Below are 17,469 nucleotides of genomic sequence, written 5' to 3'. Positions count from 1 at the left end.
GTGAGGTCTGTCTGTCCAGGGTGCTGTTGTATTCAATATCAGTTTGGTTTTAGTTCAGGTTAATTTCTGGAGTGCTTGTCTCTTCTACAACTCATGAAGGATTAGATTCTCTCCTCCCATCTACACCCTATAAGAGATGCCTAATAACTCAAATCCTTTCACCCCTCTCCACAGCCTGATTAATCATTGACTAAAGCCTTTCCCTCCTTTTGGGGTACATGCAGGCGGTCCGTAATTGGCAGCGCTTTGGACGCAGCACATGTCCGCTGTGTCCAAAGCGCTGCCGGCTATTGAATGCAGGTGATTCCGCATGTGTTCACTGAACCGTGTGGAATCACGAAGTCAAATACATTGTATGGATGAGATTTATCTTGCGGAGACTCACGTCTCCATATGTCAGTCTCCGCAGTTGAGCTGTGGGTTTCGGTGCACGCATAGTGGGCATGAGATTTCTTGAAATCCCATCCACTATGCTTTAACATCTGGACGCTGCAGGTTGGATACTGCAAATGTACAGTGTCCAACCCGTAGCATTTACTGACCGTGGGAACATACCCTTATCAGAAAGGTGTTTGCACAACTTTGTAGAAGCCATAGTTCCAGACAAAATTTTGACTGTAATTTCCAGTACAAAAACATGTCTGTCTTTAACTAACAGGCTCTCCTAGATATATATCATGCAGTTATGTCATGCTAGCAATTGGAACTTTAGCATGTCCCATACTGCTGGTATAAGGTCGTGTGAATTAGCCCCAATGAGTGACATATAAGGATTTGGGCTTCTGGCATCAGATCTAGTTTTCATTAGAGTAGACTACAGCTTGCTCCCATTGCAGATGGCATGGGCACAAGAGTTGTGTCTGTGACATCTGCAGTGGGAGCCAGTAGTAATCTACAACTGAGCTCCACCTGCAACTACTGGGATCACATCCATGTTTGATGCCAGAAGTTAAACTCCTCATATGCTGCCTATCTGGGTGCCAATGAGTCTATGTACTAAAACCTACTAAATCCTACCAGAGGCGGTCTAATGGGAGGTCTGTAAGTAAATCACTAACAGACTGAGATGATCCACTGTCAGAGTGCTGCATGTTCAAGTTCCTTTGTGGAACTCACAAATATTCTTGAAATGCGTTAACGCAAAAAATGGCAACTGTGAAACCTTCAACTTTTCCTGGAATAAACAAGGGCTTACCAGGACCAGTTTTAAATAAAGTGGGGCAATGGGCAAAAGTTTAAAGTGGGGCCCCACATATTGCACCATCACACAGAAACATTTCTGTTGTATATACATGCATGGAGTTCAGGCCGCTAAGCGAGTGTAATCAACAATAATGAAGTCATTTGACGCTTGTTTCCCAGCCTCTTTAGTCTGGCTGAGGAAGAATGATGGACACATATAGTCCTTGATACAGTATAATGCAGGTCCCATATAATACATATATTATAATGCATTACCCATGGTCCTTGACAGAGTATAATGCAGCCTCACATAGAGTATAATGTAGCCCCCTCATAGAGTATACTACAGCCCCCTCAGGGTATAATGCAGCCCCACACAGTATAATGTAGCCCCCCCTCAGAGTATATTGTAGCCCCACACGCAGTATATTGTAGCCCCCTCAGAGTATAATGCAGCCCCACACAGTATAATGTAGCCTCCCCCTCATAGGGTATAATATAGTCTCCTCATAGGCCTCATAGAGTATAATGTAGTCCCTGCAACTGACTCGCTGTGTCAGAGGCACAGGGAAATGATGGGGTTGGAAGTGTTATCTGACACTCTGTCCTCCAACACTGCTTTCAACTCTATCAGCATCTGTGATGGCGATAAGTTGAATGCACAATGTGGGGGGGAATGGTGTCCGGGCCCCTCTTACTCGCGGGCCCCATAGCGGCTTTGTGGTGTGCCACTATTAGTGGCATGCCACTGGCTGGGGCTCCTGGAGGAGAGGGCCCTAATGCCGGACCTGGGGCTCATTCAAGTCTATCGAAATCAATATACCTAATTTGGACGTGTCCGTGTGAATGTGCACAATGAGTCATCCACAGCTGAACAGTAACTTTGGGTATCCATAGTTACTACCACTAGCAGCTAACTGCCTGGGCGTAGCCATTGATGCCTAAGGAGAGGAGCTCTCCCTGGTGGTGAGTTAAGGCATAAGCCTTTTTTGAATGTTTGCCTGTAAGTCAACACTGTGAGGAAACATTGTGAGGCAACATTGCAAAGATGGATCAAATTGAGCGCTCTGCTGCACGTAGAGAAGTGAATTGCATATGGATGCATATCCTGCGTCTTAATGAAACAGAAGACGAACAAAATTGTCGAAGAACTGTTGATGCAGCCCGACAGAGGCAGGCCAGAGCAAGAGAAACGAATGAACTAACTGAATCCCGTAGAGCATCTAATGCTGCACGACAACGAGCAACACGCAATGCACAAAGTGATACACATATTTCACAAAAAAGAGAACAAGATAGAATACGTGTCCAAAATGCAAGAGCCACTTGACGGCAAGTATATTTGCCGCTAAAGGACTTCTTAATCAAATTGATGAGACACGTATTGAAGAACACTATACTGGCGAACTGACATTTCGATGCAAGTTCTGCCAATCTAAAAATTTCAAAAACGAAATGGCGCAGGACAAAACATTCCCTTCCTGCTGCAAGAGATGGCGCATCCAATTACGTCCCATTCGTATGGATGATCAATTAGTCAAGTTGATGAAAGGAGAGCATTAGCACTACAATAACTTTATGGCTAATCTAAGGCAATACAATAGCTCGCTTGCTTTGGCATCAATGGGAGCACAAGTAGCGCCACCTCCTGGGCATGGTCTATACGGTTTTCGAATTCATGGATAAATTTACCACAGAACTGCCCCATTGCATCCTGCTGTGGGTTGTACTCCAAAGTTTGCCCAGATTTATATCTTGGACAGTGAAGAAGCATTAAGTACAAGAAGTCAAGTAAATAAAAAGTGCCTCCCAGCACCGATATCCTCTCTTGGAGAGAAAATGAAAGCAATTAACCCACTCGCAAGAGCCTTGACAATGATGAGGGAATTTGAAATGGAGGAAGAGAGGATTGCTGAATTAGAAAATTGCGATCCACTCGAAATAACAATGTGAATTATAAATGACTACAATGACGACCAGAGGCGCTACAATGCACCAAGGTGCAGTGAAGTACCTATAATTTATCAAAATGCAATGGGTGAACCCCCATTTAATAGGAACATCAGAGTTCACCTCAAAAGTGAAAACTAAACTGTTCAAATTCGCTTTCTTCACAGAAAGTGTGATGCAATGACATAACCACTTCTATTCCCATCCAAGGCGTGTACTATGGAGGACAGAGAATGAACTTCAATCCAATATTGCAGCCAGCATGCAGCCAGCGGGTAAGGAAAGGGTGAATCAAACAACCGAAAACCCCGCCCCTATGGCTGAAAATTGTTCCCTCCAAATTCAGGTGGCAGAGTCCCTTTAAGGACTGTCAATGGAGTCGTACATGACACGTATAAAAATGCGCGCATTGATCTTCATCTTTTGGAAGACGATTCCCAATGGGAAGACGGTATAATGAATGCAATCACTTTTCAAATGCCCTACCAACTTCGTGAATTATTTGCTATAATTTGTGTATATGGGGAACCAGCTAAACCATTGGCATTATGGCAAAAATATAAAACTGATTTTTGAGGATTACATCAAGCGGTATACTCCAGAAATTGCTGAGCAACTGGCTTTTTGTGATTATTAATCAAGTGGTCTTAAGCAATAAAAAGTCCTGTGCTGACTATGGATTGCCAAATCCAGTAAATGTTCCAGGTGAAATACTGGACCAACTGAATTATGCTGTAATAAAGCAGGAGGCTGAGCAATTGAAAGCTATGCTTAATCAAGCTCAGAAATCAGCTTTCGATGCAATTATGCAAGTAGTCAATGTTGCATCACAACCAGACGACACTAGCTCACACTTTTTTTTTCTGTATGGCCCAGGAGGGCACAAGACACTACAAGCAGAAAAGAAGTCTATTTGCTCAGTAGCCTCCACTGGATTGGTGACTACATTACTACAAAATGTTAGCACCTACCGTTCCAAGTTTGGCCTTGGAATTACAACAAATGAGACCACAGTTTCAAAAATTAAGTCTCCCTCACTTCAAGCAAAGGAGCTTAGGGAGTCATCTGTCGTTATTTGGGACGAAGTAACAATGACTCCCTGTTTTAATATGAACGCTGTGGATAATTTGTTCCAAGACATATGTGGAAAAATAAGACCATTTGGTGGAAAAGTTTTCATAAACGGTGGTGACCTTTGTCAAACTCTACCAATAGTGGAAGGTGGAAAAAGAGCCCAAATTGTACAGTAAATCATTAAATACTCAAAATCCTGGAATCCGTTTTCACGGTTCCAGTCACAATAGAATATGAGACTGTCTCAGGTCGAAGTTGAGTACAACTCATGGTCACTGAAACTTGGCAATGGCGAGTTGTCAAATGTATATGGCCCCGAATTCTTTTATTGAAGAGGGTGATTTTAATTACAGCTATTTTTGGCAACTCAATTGAGATTACTGATGCAATGGTAGAAGCAATTGACAATATAGCAATTCTTACTCCATTGAATGATTCTTAGTCAAGTTCAAGGTGGAACACTCAACATATCGCTCTGTCAACACAATTGTAGAAGAGGAGGGTGTGATTCTCACAGATTACCCTGTAGGTTTTAACTCTTTGAATCCCACTGGGATGCATCCTCATGAACTAAAGCTGAAACCAGGAGCTGTAATTATGCTCCTACGTAATCTTAACAGAAAGCGTGGCCTTTGTAATGGCACAAGGCTTTATGTGAAAAGCTTAAAAGCAAACGTTATTCATGCCTTTGCTTTAAATGGAAAAGCAAAGGGTCAAACAGTTCTTATTCCAAGAATTGACCTGATTTCCAAAGATAAAAACTTGCCAGTCCAGATGTGACGGTGTCAGTTTCCTGTCGTGTTGGCTTTTACAATGCACAGCAATAAATCTCAGGGACATTCCTTGGATATTGTAGGAATTTACCTCTCCCAGTGTTTTCACACGTGCAGTTATATGTGGCTTTCTCCAGGGGAAGGAAAAGCCAACAAATAAGGGTCAAAATATTTGAGACACAGAAGCAAGGTAAACTTATTCCTAATGTTGACAAATGGTTTACTGTCAACTGTATGTACAAAAGTCTTTTATTAAGCTTATTAACAATTGTAAAAGCCAAAAAAAAGTTGTAGACAAAAGCGGGACTAACTCCTAGCCGCGGTGTGCGGACCAAACATTGGGCATGGGCAGGGCCTTGGGGGCAGATCCCAAGTGCGCTCAACCATGTGAAATAGCTTACGCTCAGGAACACTGAGGAATAGCGCTATTGGATAGCTCTACCCATTAATTTCCTTTAGGAATAGGGCTATGGGATAGCTCTACCCATTCACTTTCTTCATAGATGGCGCTATCGGATAGCTCTACCCGAACAGTATTAACTACAGAGCTTTTTCAAACACAAGGTAGGACTGGCAGGTACAACAGGTATTTGTTTGCAATTAGTCTGCACATATGCCAGTCTGGTGCGTGGGTACACCCCATTGTGAGGTTAGTCTGCTGCATGGTTCCACCCAGGGCCGGACTGGGACTAAAATTCAGCCCTGGCATTTGAAGGTACACAGGCCCACTTGTCACATGGTGACTGTATAATATCTTTGTACACTTGTAAGTTACAAGAAGTGAGGGGAGTGTAACACGACTATCTACTATATAAAGCTGAATGTGTGTGTGTATGTGTGTATGTCCGGGATTGGCATCTGCACCGTCGCAGCTACAGCCACAAAATTTTGCACAGTCACACGTCTGGACCCCGAGAGTGTCATAGGCTATATTGTGAGGCGAAATTTTAACCCCGCGCGTTCCAATTCACCAAACAATTTTGCCCCTATCTACATAATGGGGAAAAAGTGAAAGGAAAAGTGTTGGAGGCGTCGCAGCTACAGCAACAAAATTTTGCACAGTCACATGTCTGGACCCCGAGAGCATCATAGGCTACGTTGTGAGGTGAAATTTTAACCCCGCGCTTTCCAATTCACCAAACAATTTTGCCCCTATCTACATAATGGGGAAAAAGTGAAAGGAAAAGTGTTGGAGGCAAATTAACAGCTGCCAGATGTGAACAAGGGGGACTTAAAGAATGAGAGCGATGGCGCAAAAGAGTATATACCGTACAGTTGCTAAGGTGGGGCCCCGACATGAGATACTCGCCACACACGGGGATATGAACACACACACAAAATGCGCCACACACTACCATGTGCTTGAACACATATACCACCCTCAGCACACATTTCACCACACATACACCAACCTCGCCACATAAAAGTCGAAACACAAAAGTCGCCGCTCAAAACTCGCCACGCGCAAAACTCGCCACATGCAAAAACTAGGCTCATGCAAAACTCGCCACAAGTGCAAAACTCACCTCATGGAAAACTCGCCACACGCAAAACTTGCACACGCGGAAAAATTGCCACATGCATAAAAGTTGCAACACCTGCAAAAGTTGCCTCACACAAAACTTGCACATACTCAAAAGGCACCACACATAAAACTCGCCACGCGCAAAACTCGCCATGCGCAAAACTTGCTGCACACAACTTGCTACACTAACCTGTCACATGCAACTCGACACACAAAATGTTGCTACACGCATGTTGCCACACAACTCATCTCACAAAAGTCGCTACATGCATGTCGCCACACACAACTCAACACACACAACTTGACAAACGAAACTCGCCCTAAAACACACACAAGTCTGGTATTATCCTTCAAAAATAAATATCTGATTAATAAGCAGACAAACTACAAGAGCAACAAATGTACCATATAGGAAATATGGCAGCTGTCAGTCACATGACCTGTCTATTATGTGTATGAGTGAGCTAATATATACTGCCAGGGGGAGGGCTTCATGTTGGCTGGGGATTTATCAGACTGCCAATTTATCTTACAAATACTGAGGTAAAAATACTGAGCAAATAACGTGTGAACGAGGTCTAATACAGGAGATCACACAGGTATATACTATATACAGGGGAGATGACACACAGATATATACTATATACAGGAGAGATGACACACAGGTATATACTATATAGAGGAGATGACATACAGGTACATACTATATACAGGAGGAGATGACATACAGGTATATACTATATACAGGAGCAGATTACCTACAGGTATATACTATATACAGGAGGAGATGACATACAGGTATAGGCTATATATAGAAGATGACATACAGGTATATACTATATACAGGAGGAGATGACACACAGATATATACTATATACAGGGGAGATGACACACAGGTATATACTATATACAGGAGGAGATGACATACAGGTATATACTATATATAGGAGATGACATACAGGTATATACTATGTATAGGAGGAGATGACATACAGGTATATACTATATACAGGGGAGATGACACACAGCTGGTATATACTATATACAGGGGAGATGACATACAGGTATATACTATATACAGGAGATGACATACAGGTGTATACTATATATAAGGGAGATGACAAACATGTATATACTGAGGTGAAAATGAGAGGTGTGAGGTGAAAATGAAAAGGTGTGAATGCAAAATGAGAGGAGTGAGGGAAAATAGTGGAGTGATCGGAAAATGACAGATGTGAGGTCGAAATGACAAGTGTTAGGGGGGAATGAGAGGAGTGAGGGAGAAAATGAGAGGTGTGAGGAAGAAAATGAGAGATGTGAGGGGGAAAATTAAAGATGTGATTGGGAAAATGAGAGGCGTGATGGGAAAATAAGAGAAGTGACGTGCTATAACTAACCACAGATATTTACTATGCCCAGGCAACGCCGGGCTCTTCAGCTAGTATAACATATAATTACAGCTGCATCCAGCATTACAGTTCGGTCCTATTTATTGCTTTTAGCTGCAGTACCAAGAAAAGCTGCTACTTTACCTACATAACTGGATCTAGTAGATAATTAAGGGATTGAGACGACCAAAGGCTATGGAACCTCATTCTGATGCTCCATAAACTTTGCCTACAGCCACTTTTGGTTCCGCTGCGCAGCACGAGACCCTGTGACTCTGAAGAGCGGTGGCATCAGTAATGTCACTGCTCTTCAGATATTCTGGGTCTTGCGCTGAGCTCGGCGACTGTGAAGAGCGGTATTGTTACTACCGTCACCGCTCTTCAGAGTCGCTGGGCCTCGCATTACGCAGCTGACATTACGCAGCTGACATCAACCCTAAAAATCATTACACATACCAGAATTAAATGCTCTGGCGGCTGGGAAAAGCAGTAGAGTTAGCGCTATTCCCAGGCGCCGGGTGCTAAGTACAACTGTCATCATCCTTGCCTGGTCTCCCTGCGAAATATTTATGCTGTATTTACATGCGCTGATCTCAGGCCGCTAAGCGAGTGTGATCAACAATACTGAAGTCGTTCGCTTGTTTCCCGGCCTCTTTACACTAACTAAGAAAGAATGAAGGGAACAGAACAATCACAATTAGATCAATCTGTCCCCATACAGTATCATGTTATCAGCAGCACAACTACAGTTTACACCGGTGATGTACTGCTGAGAACAAGGATTTCTGTTCCTACACAAACAATCCAATCACTCGATGAATAGGCAGCATTTTGCTTGTTTAGTATAATACACCCCATAGTCCTCCATATATTGTTAATGTGCACCTTAGTCCTCCATATAGTATAATACACTCCTCAGTCCCATATAGTATAATACTCCTCAGTCCCATATAGTATAATACACTCCTCAGTCCTCCATATAGTATGATACACTCCTCAGTCCTCCATACAGTATAATACACTCCTCTTTCCTCCATATACTATAATACACTCCTCAGTCCTCCATATAGTATAATACTCTCCACATAGTCCTCCATATATTAAAATACACTGCAATTCATCCATTCCTCAGTCCTTCAAATAGTATAATACATTCCTCATAGTGCTCCATATAGTATAATGCCCTGTCATTGTCATCCATGTAGTACAATTCACTTCCCATAGTATAATGCACCCCATAGTTCTTCATATAGTATAATGTATTCCCCATAGTCCTTGATACATTATAACGCAGCCCACATATAGTATAATGATGCCACCCAGAGTGTAGTGCAGCCACCCCACAGAATATATTGCAGCCCCCTGAGTACAATGTAACCCCCAGAGAATATAATGCTGCCCCCTCATATAGTATAATGCAGCCCCTGCATATATCATTTATGGTAGCCCGCTCATAGAGCATAATGCAGACCCCCATAGAATATAATGTAGCCCCTCAATAGAATGATACAGCACCCCATAGAATGTAATGCAGCCAGCCCCCCATAGAATGTAATGCAGCCAGCCCCCCCATAGAATGTAATGCAGCCAGCCCCCCCATAGAATGTAATGCAGCCAGCCACCCATAGAATGTAATGCAGCCAGCCACCCATAGAATGTAATGCAGACAGGCCCCATAGAATGTAATGCAGCGCCCCCCCCCCCCAATAGCCCCACAATCCAGTTATCACTCAGTGATATATTAAAAAAAAAACACTCACCTCTCCTCGTGCCCAGCGCTGCTCCTGGCTCCGGTCTCCGCAGCTGCAGTCTGCCCGGTCACACAGCAGGTACGCAATGATATGACGTCATCGCGCACCCGCAGTGTCAGCGCCAGGCAGAGCGGGGAATGATGGGAGAGGGATCGTCAGCAGACGCTCTCTCCTCCATCATTGCATTCAACTGAACCGGCGTCATAGACGCCAGTATAGTTTAATGCGGCGGCGCTGGCAGGGGGGTGAGTCGTTGGCGGCGGGGGGTCAGTTGGGGGGGGGAGTCTGCGCTGGTGAGCGGCCCACGACTGCCACCGACCCTTCTGGCTTTTGCCAGAACTGCCCAATGGCCAGTCAGGCCCTGGTTACATCCCATTGCGTGGTTCTTAATCGGGTGTAACTGAAGGGCGCGCAATCACTCGTATAAGTCTAAATGAATAAGACTAAATAAAGTTGACACTTTTTGTGCAGAACAAGAATAGTGTAAAATTTAACATTTAACATGGCACCCAGTTTGGATTTTGATGACCAAGCCCCATATTTCAAATCTGACATGTTGTTCCATATGGTAATAACTTTTGAATGCCTCAGCTGTGTACATGTGCCAGTGATTGTGTGTGTGTATATATATATATAATTTATTTTATAATTTTTTAAATCTCTCAACACATGATTTGGTGAGGTGATGGCAAATTTAAGTAGATATTTTTTTGCATTTATTCATGAAAATATCTGAAATTTGTAGAACATTTGATAAAGTTAACAGTTTATAAGTCATTAAAACTGTGTTCCCACACACAACTGTTAATAAATGGCATTTCCCATTTGTTAACTTTACATCAACATTTTTTTAATGTCCTTATATTTTTTGTGATGACAAAATGTTTAAAAGTTTATCAGCAGTTTATTTGATGGAAACATCAAAAACCTATATATTTTAAAGACCTATTCACGTTTAGGGGCTATATATCAGAAAGCCCCAAAAGTTACCTCATATCAACCAATAAACCCCTCGTTACATTCAGAAAGTTTAACCATTCAGGCACTTAAAAAAAACTGAATGCAGAATGAAATGAAAAATTGTTTTCTTCTACGAAAATCTTTCATTTTCACAAGGGATAGTAGAAGAAAATGGACATTACAAATCATGCAAAGTCTTCCTGAATGGGTTTTTTTTCTGTAGTTTGAGCCTACTGGTTGTTGTGCACGGCAGGATTAGGTAGGGCAGGAGTGCGATTTGACTTTTGAAGTGCAAATTTGACTGGAGTAGTTTGCAAATGCCATTGCATTTAACTTGAACCTTTCATTTTCACAAGGGGAAAGAGTAGAAAATGAATCACATTTTCTCTTGTAATTTCTCACAAGTGCGGCAATGCTCTATATGTGGTCGTACAGCATATTTTTGGCTACTTGGCAGGGCTCAGAAGGTTGGAGCGCTATTTGACTTTTGGAGTGCAAATTATGGTGGAATAATTTACAGGCGCCGTTTGTTAGAGCCTTTAAGGTGCCAAGAGAGCCGGAAAAAAAATGTGACCACATTTTGAAACTTGCATTCCTTGGGAGAATTCATCTATGATGAAGTGACTGTTTTGACCCTGCAAGTGTTTTCCCATGTAGTTTACTAGGTGGCTTCTCCCCTTAAATCCGTGCCATTAAAGTGGATACTAATTTCAGTCTGGGCATACTGTGGGGGATCAGAAGGGAGTTGAGTTGGGCATTTTACGATATTGATGTTGGGATCCATGTCGCTTTCCCAGAAACTTTGAGATACCAATAATAGGGAATCCTATTTCATTCGTACCATTTTGAGATGTATCCATTTCTATGAACCTTACATTTTATTCATGTGCGTCTAGCAAGCGATTTGAGGATTTCAGAGAAACTACAGAGGAACAACTGGAAAACAGGCTTGAAATGTACAAGAAAGCCATAAAAAACCATGCCTATCGACAAGCAAAAGAAGAACTCGAAGAGGATTATGTTCCACTAGATGAGTTTCAGGCTGAACAGGAAAAAGTTGAGGTTGGTGCATCTGCCATGTGTGAGATGTTTATACCATAACTCTAGTTGCCCATGTGATAACCAGCAGACATGCTGCTGTGGCCGGAGGTTTGGGGGTTCCCTTTGTACAACCAGCAGTCACGTCCTCCAATCGTGCACAGATTAACTTGTGCTTGCAGTCCATCTTCACCCTGACTGTCTTTTCTATTCAGCATAGTTGCATTTTCAATACAATACTTGCATCTGTATCAGATTTGTGGTTCCATTTGTTTCTCTCCACATCAACTTTTCTTGCTGTGTCATTTCTTGGGCTTCTATTACTGCCACATTATGTTCATGAATAAACAATGTGTTTTTTGGGAATAAATGGCTTACTCTTTGTGTTTGATATCTGAAATGTACTCTAGTACAATTATATCCCTACAGGAGAGAGACCGAAGAATAGAAGAACTGGAGATTGTGCTTGGTCTACAGAAGCAGTCAGGAGATGGTGAAGGTGGCACAAGTATGTAATGTTTTCAGCATACAAGTCTTTATAGATCTTTGTGTACAAGACCTGATTTACACATTTCTACACCCTAGACCAAAGTACATAATTCTGCACCCCCACTCAAAAATGTATTAGAAATGTATCAATTCGAAAGTTGTCACGCCTTCTTAAGCAAAATTCACATACGCATGTCTTATCAGATAGAAGTTTCCTGAAAATCGAATGCTTTTCATCACGCTCATATACTTATACAGAAATGTTGAGTTTTTACTCATATAAATCAAACTGTTCTCGCAATTCTATCAAGAACTTTACTAGTAATTGTTGCCTTGTTGCCTATTAGGGTATCAACCTTCGCGGACAGGTAGGGCTCATGATTTATGGCCTTACAGGGATTATTGTAGTGTTATTTTTCCATATTTCCCCCTTTATGTGCTGTTATTGGGGATATATATATATATATATATCTATATCTCTATCTATCTATATCTCTATCTATATAATCTATCTCACCATATATATATATATATATATATATATATATATATATATATATATATATATATATCTCACCCGCCAAGACCGTGAGGTACTCGGTACTGGGTCCAGTCGCAATTAAAGGGGTAGTCATGTGGCAGCGACCCGATCCTTGGCCCTGGGTGCCCAAGTAAAAGGGATAGTTTTTAAAGGGAGTTGTAAAGCAATAAAAGTTTGTGACGCCACCTGTGGTACTTGGTCAGGGGTGACCGACGCTGCTTAAAGGCATTTAAAGGGGTCCTCTGGGGGTGATGGTATGGCAGCAAGATGGTATCGCTTCCCAAAGGTGAAGCTGGGTCCCCAGGGCCCTGGATGTGCTTGGCAGGGATGGTGTATGCCGACAAATAAATGGAGGACACAGGGTTGCAGTCTTTACCTGATTTACTGATGTTGGACAGCCTCAGTCCAGGGTATCGGCAACAGGTGTCGATGGGGTCCAGGCAGCCTGAAGACAAGAGGAAATCCCTTTGCCAGGTCAGTTTGGGAGCCTTTCACTTTGCACTGACTTAGTACCTTGCTGCCTATAGTGTCTTGACATGGTCCGTGGTTACTCTCTGTCCTGGGACAGTCCCTGCATGGTAGGCAACTTGAGCCGTTCACTCTAGGCTCCAATTGTTGCTGTACCTCAGATATTATGTGGGCAAGTCACTTTTAGCTTCCTACCCTCTGGCTCTGCTGTGGGACTTGTAATTCCACACAGCCTCGGGCTCCCAGTGCCCGGTTTCTATGCTCAGTTTAGAGGGGCCCAATCGCAGCCCTCCTCTAGCTCTTAAGTTCTCCTGTGCTCCTTCACTGTTTCTCGTCTGCACCAGAACTCCTCCTCCAGACCAGAATGTTTATCGGGGTGGTTCCCCTTAAACCGGGTTTAGAGCTCCACCTTCTGGTCTTTAGTCAGAAAATGTTGCATGCAAGATTACCTGCCAAAGGGATTCCTCTGGTCTCCAGGCATGGCATCACCCTTCCCGAGAGGAAGGCAATACCACTGTGGTACCTGAACCCCTGGGGTGACATACATATGCATACATACATATGCGTATGTATGTATGTATGTTTGTATTTGTATGTATGCATATGTATATCACCCCTGGGGTTCAGGTACCACAGTGGTATTTCCTTCCTCTCGGGGAGGGTGATGATAGAGATATACAGGGGTTGGACAAAATAATGGAAACACCTAACATTTTGGCATCATAATCTTCGAACATGTGATAAACATGCAAACCGTGACATATGGTAATGTTTTGTAGTTGATTATTTGGGTTACGTGATGTGTATGTAAATTAACTGTTTTGCATAATTGTAAGAACATTGATAACCTCAAACCAATGGCAGATCTCTCGGATCTCTCGGATTTTCAAAGAGGCCAAATTGTTGGTGCTCGTATGGCAAGCGCTAGTGTAACAAAGTGCCCAAATGCTTGGCGTGTGAAGAGGTAGGCTATGTGCACACGTTGCAGATTAGGCTTAGGAATGTCTGGTGCGGATTCTGCCTCTCCTGGCAGAAAACGCACCTGTGGATTTGTCACGTTTTTTGTGCAGTTCTGCAACGTTTTTTGTGCATTTTTGCTGCGTTTTTCTTGCGGATTTGCTGCGTTTTTTTTTACCCTTGTGGTTTTCTATAATGGAATGGGTACAAAAACGCTGTAGATTCACAAAAAAGTGACATGCTGCTTCTTTTAAACCGCAGCGTTTCCGCAGCGGATTTTCCGCAAATTGTGCACAGCATTATTTTTTTTCTCATTGATTTACATTGTACTGTAAATCAATTACGGATCTGGAGCGTTTCTGCACCTCAAAAAAGCGCTGCGGATCCGCAGAGAATCCGCAACGTGTGCACATACTTGTACTGTCTCCAAAGTAATGACTGCGTTTGAAAGAGAAGGAAAAACGTCCGCAGCAAAGCACAGGTCCAGCCGAAAGTCGAAGTTGACCGAGAGAGACCATCGGACTCTAAAGGAAATTGTGAGAGGATCGCAAGACCATGACTCCGAAAATCACTGCGGAGCTCAATGAACACCTACAGAACCCAGTTTCCACAAAAACGTTTCGTTTCGAGCTGCACAAATCTGGATTAGATGGAAGAGCTGCAGTTAGAAAACCGCTGTTTCCAAGCATTTAGAGTGGTGTAGAAACCTCCAGAATTGGTCCCTCGAGCAGTGGAAACATGTGATATTCTCAGACGAATCATCGTTTACCCTATTTCCGACCTCCGGCTGAGTGTACGTTTGGAGACAGCCGAAGGAAGCATTACATCCAGAGTGCTTTTCCCAACCGTAAAACATGGCGGAGGTTCTGTGATGATCTGGGGTGCTATTTCGTGGAGATCCGCCGGGCCAATGATATCCCTTCATGGAAGAATTAACAGCCGAGATTATTTAGGCATTTTGGGCGACCAAGGGCATCCAATGGTTCAAGCACTGTTCCCGCAGGGGAACGCCATCTTTCAGGATGATAATGCACCAATTTATACAGCTAGAATCATTAAAGCATGGCACGAGGAACATTCTAATGAAGTTGAGCATTTCATCAGGCCCCCACAATCCCCAGACCTCAACATTATTGAGCATTTATGGGCGATTTTAGAGATTCAAGTTAGACGTCGATTTCCGCCACCATCGTCACTCAAAGAACTGGAGGGTGTTTTAACTGCAGAATGGGCTAATATTCCTTTGGAAACAATTCACACCTTGTATGAATCCATACCTCGGAGAATTGAGGCTGTAATTGACGCAAAAGGTGGACCTACACCATATTAAACTACCTTTTGTTGATGTTTCCAGGTGTTTCCATTATTCTGTCCAACCCCTGTATATATATGTATGTGTGTGTGTGTGTGTTTGTGTATATATATATATATATATATATATAATATATTTTCTCTAGCAGCCTTCCACGACAGCCACAGGAGGTTGTCTCCATACCCTAATGGAGGACAGGAAGCACAAGAGGTTAAAAACCCCTCCTACCTCCCATTAACCAGTGTCTTTCCTGTCCCCCATGGGGCATGGAGAGGTTCCTGGTGCGCTGCGCGGCTGGCTCTGCAGTTGTACGTTTTATATTTCTTTGCCGGGCATTGGTGGTCGGGCCCCCAGGGCTTCCTCCTCTGTTATGCTCCCATCTCTTCTGGATTCGGGACCGCATTCCCGGTCCTCCTGCGTCCTCTTGGGGGATAACGCGGACCGGTGAGCCCATCGTGGAGGCCTCCCTGAGCTCTCCGGCGTCTCCCCCTCCTGTGCGCGCTGTTCGGCGACCCGGAAGTCACGTGGTGCTCTACTTCCGGGTCGGCGCTCCTGCATAGGAGCGATATCCTGTCCAGCATTATGGACTACCGAACCGTGTGAGGCCCCCTGCACCCTCGCACGCCTGCCTAGGACCGCGGAGGGGGAGGGGCGGCTAATTGCCACGCGCTGGTGCAGTCTTATTTTCTATATAAGCTGCGAAGACGTCTCAGGTAAGCCTGCTGTAAGCATGGATTAGTCTTGCCCTGCAGCTGCAGAGCCCAGCGCTCCTCAAGACCCAGTGCGGCAGAGATAGGTCCCGTTTAAAGGTAGTTTTAAGTATACCTTCTTACACCGCTTCCTCTCTCATTTCATGGAGTCAAGCCTGCCCCTAGAACCGTTACTAAACGCAAATGCGCCACCTGTAATGTGAAAATGCCCTTAAATTGGGAGAAAAAGTTGTGCATCCGTGTGGCCGCCAGATCTTTAGTCCAGACAAATTCAGCCAGAAGAGCTCTCTGGCTAAAAATGTGGAGTGGGGACGTCACTTCAAAGATAAAACTTTGTTCCATTCCCTTTAAGGGTGACTATGTGTTTGTGCCCTCATTAGATGACCTCCTGGAAAAAGCCACGGACAAAAAGAAAACTCTTCCTGAACAAAGACCTCCCAGGAAGCGATTTTTCCGACCCTCCCAGCCCCAGCCCCAGCCCCAGCCCTCCCAGGGTAAAGGAAAAGGGAAAACTGGGAGGTAGTTATGCCAAGGGGAAACCTAAAAACATCCTTATTCCCCAACAAACACAAGAAAAACAATGACTCCGATCCGGTAGGGGGGAGGCTTTCGAACTTTTCACAGTTGGCAGAATATCTCCAACAGCCCTTGTGTAGTGAGTGCCATCCAACAGGGTCTTCTGATAGAGTTCGATGCGCCTCCTCCCAGGATCTTAAGAGTCACCTCCCCGTCATCTCTGGAGACTCAAAAACTGATGATGGCAGGAATACAGGACTTACTAGACGCGAGAGCTATTTCCGTGGTCCCGGTAAACGAGCAAGGGAAAGGACACTATTCCCGTATCTTCATGGTAAAAAAGCCTTCCGGGCAGGCTCGGATTATAATAAATCTAAAAGCTCTCAACAAATACATAACTTACCGCAAATTCAAAATGGAGTCAGTAAAGACAGCCATCCCTCTGATAGCTCCTCATTCCTCTATGGCAACAATAGACCTCAAGGATGCCTATTTCCATATTCCAATGCATCCTCGCCACAGGAAATACCTAAGATTTGCGGTCCAATTCAATCAAAAAATCCTACATTTCCAATACAATGTTCTCCCCTTCGGGATCTCCTCGGCCCCAAGGGTTTTCTCCAGAGTCATGGCGGAAGCTGTAGCTCACATCAGGAACCAAGACGTCACTATAGTGCCGTACTTGGATGACCTTTTAATAATTGGTCCTTCTGCCGAAATTCTCAATCAGAGAATTTCCAAAACTCTGAATATCTTACAGCTTTTGGGTTGGATACCCAATCTAAGCAAGTCTCAACTATTACCATCAAAGGTGATAAAATTCCTCGGAGTCCTT

At 43.6% G+C, this 17,469-nt stretch overlaps 1 pseudogene; it reads left to right on the top strand.

Annotated features, from left to right (window-relative positions):
• The window catches only part of LOC138641445 (kinesin-like protein KIF20A), a 74,180-nt pseudogene that overhangs the window by 29,961 nt on the left and 26,750 nt on the right, over window positions 1–17,469 (top strand).

The sequence above is a fragment of the Ranitomeya imitator genome, chromosome 6 (genome assembly GCF_032444005.1).
Source record: "Ranitomeya imitator isolate aRanImi1 chromosome 6, aRanImi1.pri, whole genome shotgun sequence".
Taxonomy (NCBI): Eukaryota; Metazoa; Chordata; class Amphibia; order Anura; family Dendrobatidae; genus Ranitomeya; species Ranitomeya imitator.
This window is presented reverse-complemented; position numbering and strand designations above follow the sequence as displayed.